This window comes from Macrotis lagotis, chromosome X, assembly GCF_037893015.1.
Source record: "Macrotis lagotis isolate mMagLag1 chromosome X, bilby.v1.9.chrom.fasta, whole genome shotgun sequence".
Classification (NCBI taxonomy): Eukaryota; Metazoa; Chordata; class Mammalia; order Peramelemorphia; family Peramelidae; genus Macrotis; species Macrotis lagotis.
The window spans coordinates 398,896,992-398,902,170 of record NC_133666.1 but is presented as its reverse complement, the minus strand read 5'-3'; positions in this window follow the sequence as shown (position 1 = coordinate 398,902,170).

Here is a 5,179-nt window from a genome sequence, read left to right as displayed (position 1 = left end):
CTTCAACTTTCAATCAATTCACAAATATTTATAGGTACCTATTACTACCTACCTAAATGTTTTAGATAAACAGGAAATTGCCCAATCCTTTTGAAACTCTACATCTAGTCATACTAGACTCCATGACTGTTGAAGTCCTTACCATCTCCAGACCTGTGAGCCTAGAAAATAACACATAAACATGGTATAGTGCAGTGGAGAGAACAATTACCCTGGGTATCAATACCAGTTCTGTCCAGGGCAGTTAAATGGCAAATGGGATAGGTGCCAGAGTCAGGAAGACATCTTCTTCAGTTCAAATCAGACCTTAGATACTTTCTAGCTATAAGACCCTGTACAAGTCACTTGAACCTGTTTGTCTCAGTTTCCTCATCTGTAAAATCAGCTGGAAAAGGAAATGGCAAATCACTTTAGTGTCTTTGCCAAAACAAAAACCTCAAATATTGACACAAAGAGCTGAACACAACTAAGCAACAAACTTGGTTTTCTGCCCAGTTTATGATCCCTAGGGAAGTCATGTCCCCTCTTGTAGGCTTTCCTGCAACTTTGTCTGAGTTTCCTCAGCTGTCAAGTGGAAGAAGGAATGAACTAACTGACCTTCCAACAGAGTACATTGAAGTTTCCATGCTGATCTGTTATGAGAGTTGCCCTTCAGTGTCCTCTGTGATATCCAGCCTAGGCAAGACAGGAAAACCTAATCTCAAAAAAAAAAAAAATCCCCCAAAGTCATTTCAAGCTGGTTAGCATTCTTTGAATGTGCTGAATGCTTCCTCATAAATGGGGTAATAAGAATTACACAAGACTAAAGTGAGCAAGTGAACACTTGCATCATGACTGTTTATCCGAGGTCTTGGGGTTCTTCCCATCATGTTAACTGTCTCCACATCTTTGGAACAAGAATGAATCACTCAAATGTAGAACAAAGAGGAAATGGTCCATTAACATATCTCAAGGTTGAGTGGTTCCCTTAATGTCAGAAACCCTGGGAGCACAACTTGGAGAAGTGCTCCTACCCTAAGGTGGAGTTATAGCCCTAGGGGCCAATTCCCTTATCTTGGTAACTGTTCACAACTCAACTTGTCAAGTGATTTAAAGAGAACTGCTTAACCAGACTCCTATTTTAGTGATGTAAAATTAGTACTCAAACATTCACAGAGATTTGCACATCTTTTACCAAATTAGCATGACAGAATTACAGAAGTTAATGATAGAAAAAAAGAGAATTATTGGGTCACTTAGTCTATTGGGCAGGATGACTGCTCCCTAGATTTTTTACTTCTCTGTCCAAATGACAGAGAAGGGAAATTGAGGTCACCACCAGCCAAGGACAGAGGGCCATTTCTTTAGGGAAAGGAAAGTTGACAGTCACAGCTGTGATTTCATCTCTCTGGTGTAGAAACTCCCTTAACCAATGAAGATCAGCATTCCTTCTGTAGCTCACAGCCTAAGGAACTGAGGTTAAGTGACTTGCCCATAGTATGTATCTCACTAAAAAGTAGGTGTCAAAGGCTCAACTTGAACTACAGTTTTAATGATGCTCAAACCAACACTAGGTCTCTACTGTGCTAGCTGCTATTTTGTACAAATCTTTTTTCAGAAATCTTCCATGGTGTCAGGCACAATATTGTTTTTATGTATATTAAATAGCATTCATACAATTGTTAAATGGAAATTTCTTTGTTCCGGCTTTCACGCTGATTAATGAGGCAAAACTCAGGAAAAGAGAATTAAAAGGAGTTTATTAAAATGCCAAGACAAGAAAGAAAGCTTTGATGATAGCTGAGATCAGCAAGGTTGGAATCCCAGCCACAGGCTTTTAAAGACAGTTAGTTCATTCCTTCTTCTTCCACTTGACAAATGAGGAAACTCAGAGATGTAGGAAAGCCAACAGAAGGGACATGACTTCCCTAGGGGTCATAACAGACAGAACCAGATTTGTTGCTTAGTTGTGTTCAACTCTTTGTGACAGCATTTGAGATTTTATGGCAAAGACATAGAAATGATTTGCCATTTCCTTCTCCAACTGATTTTACCAATGAGGAAACTAAGACAAACAGGGTTATTTTTAAAGAATAAAACAATCTGAGAGGCACAAGTCACCAAAAGGGATTTCAGTTCCCGATGTAAAGGAATATAATATAATTCGTATACACCATGTAAGGAAATATGCTTTTCCTTCTTTTTTGAAGACCATGTCATCAGGGGAGGAGATGCCGTGAGTTGAGAGTATTGCTAAGAAGATACAATTACAACACATGTGTATTTGACTACCTGCCAACTAGCAAATGGGATAAGGGGAACAAAGTACATAATGATGTTGGTCCATCTACTTAAAGAAGACCATGACATCAGGGAGATGATGCCATGACAAGCATATGAATTGCATTTGAGTGAGGGGGACTATGCTAGGTCACCAGCCTCACTTTCTTCTCAGGAGACATCTGGTCCAGTGGCCAGATAAGAATCAGAACAACTAGGGAAGCTAGGTGACCCAGTGGATAGAGCACCAGCCCTGGAGTCAGGAGGACCTGAGTTCAAATTTGCACTCAAACACTTAATAACTACCTAGATGTGTGCCTTGGTCAAATCACTTAACCCCATTGCCTTGAAAAAAAACCCTAAAAAAAAGAATCAGAATAACTGAAGATGGCCCTGGATGTGAAGCATTAGGGTTCAGTGACTTGCCTAGGGTCACACAGCTAATAAATATCATGTGTGTGGGGGGAGGATAAGGGGAGCAAAGTACAGATACTATTGGAGCTTCCCTGACAAACTAACAAGTACCAGGAAGACAATCTGAACTGGGAACAAAAGAAATTGCTACATACATTTCAATATCCTTGATATCCTTTTACTGATGTATGGAAAAAGTTTAGGCTGAAAATCAAGCAAACTTTTTTACTTTGAACAAGTCATCATTTGTTTTGGGGGATTTTTGTTTGTTTTCTTCTATCTATTTGGCAGTGAGGAGCAGTGAAAAGAACTGAATTGTAAGTCAAGGTCCTAAATTTGAATTCTACCTCTCCCGCTGTCTAGCCATGTGACCTTGGATTAGTCAACTTTCTTGCTTCAATTGCTGTCTATTTTTCTAAAATATGAAGGGTTTGATTAGCTAACTTCTAATTAATATCCCTTCCTTGATCTATATACAATCTTCTAAAGAGAGGTAGCTTGAAACCTATCTCCATAGAAAGGTAGTTCACTAGCTTAGTGTCAGAGATCACATTCCCCTCCCCCTAAACTAACTTTGTGACATTATTTTGAACTTTAAGGTTATTCTTTTAAGACAATAAATTGTTAAACCTGAAATCTCCACACTAATGAAATTAGAATTCCTCAATGTTGCATATGATTCTCCATAAGGATAACAGCCCTAGCATTCTATGATATAATGAGACATAGGAACCTGCCATTAGCTGCAAAATGAAGGAGTTTGAGAGAGCTCAACTCTGGGGTGGTTCCTGGTTCTGCATGATAATATGATAATATCTTACAAGGGTCACCATAGTATAGTGGAGTTGGAGTACTAAATCTAATCTCTACTCTACTATATGGTTGTATGATTTTTTTTTTGTTGACCTCTAATGGTCATTGAGTGTGCTGACCTCCTAGAGAGGGAGCTTCATATAACTGGAATAACCAATAAGGCCAAAGATCCTGGATGGGGGGGGGGGGGGGGCATCCATCTCAGCATGACTGAAGTCATAACATATTTTCCTATGTATAAGATGCACCTTAATTTGGGGGCCCAAACTTTGAAAAAAATGTATTACATAGTTTATTAAACTCAAGTTTTATTCATCATGAAATTCAAGGACCTTCTGCCCATAACTTTCAGGCATCTTTTGGTCAAGTCTGGTGCATTCTTAGTGCATTCCATTTCATGAACCTGAAGCACCAGTTGTGTTCTCCTTTTAAATCAGTCACTTCTTTTCCATCAGTAATTCTTCTTGCCTCCTGCTGAACCATCCTTGTGGACACAGGAATTCCAATGGCCCTTTGCTCTTCAGTCCATATCTTCAGTTCCCTCTCTAACTCAGGGGATTTGACTGACTTGCTTCTCATGGCCTTCTGCCAGGGCCATTTCAATAGGGTTTCTTACTGCCATAGCCAGTCTCAGATCATTTTTCTCAGTTGGAGAAGGACCAGAGTCTGATTCAGTAGCATGATTTTCATTCACTTTTGCAAAGTGGATCACTCTGAACTTGAATTCAGCACTGTATGAAAATCTTTTCTGAGACATTTCTCGGCAGAACGTGGCAAAACATAACTTAATATACCAGTAACAAATGAGAAACAATGAGTGCAAAGACAATAAGAATGGAAAAAGCGGGGAAATGCAAGTAAAAAAATCTACAACCACTGTGTAAGACGCTCCCAGTTTTTAGATCCCAAATTTTTTGAAAAAGGATATGTCTTATACATGGGGAAATATGGTACCTCTTAGTAGGTGTCTGATATCATCCCATCCTAAATTAAAGATCATTCCCTTCCTTTGAAAGACAAGCCAGAAGTACTTTTTCAGATCCCACCTTCTGTTAGTGGAATGGATAAGATTCACAGTTCCAAGCTGTATCTTTGAGGGTTTGGCTCTCTAATCAGACCCCCCCCTCCAGAACCCCAACCCCCCCCACACACACACCTACATGCCTGAATAATCAGCAAGCCTTAGAGAAATATTAATAAATATGTATGTTAACCTAAATTTTTTTTTGGCAAGGCAAATGGGGTTAAGTGGCTTGCCCAAGGCCACACAGCTAGATAATTATTAAGTGTCTGAGACTGGATTTGAACCCAGGTACTCCTGACTCCAAGGCCAGTGCTTTATCCACTATGCCACCTAGCCACCCCCCACTAACCTAAATTTTTAAGGTTAAACCTTAGAGGTTACCATTTGTCCTTTATTAAGACAAACTCTGAAGGTTAACACATATTTAATTTAATATTATTTTTAAGGTCAAACTCATGGAATACACACTCGTCACTTTGAAAAAGTCACAGCATTGTTGGACCTCAGTTTCCTGATCTGTGAAATGAGGGAACTGGGCTAAATGATTTCTAAGGCAACTTTCAAATTTAAACATCTGTAATAATATGTGCATAGAGATATCATTTAACCATAATTTCATCATAGTATCATGGCTTTAGGTTTGGGATCTTAGAAGTCATATAGTCAAAT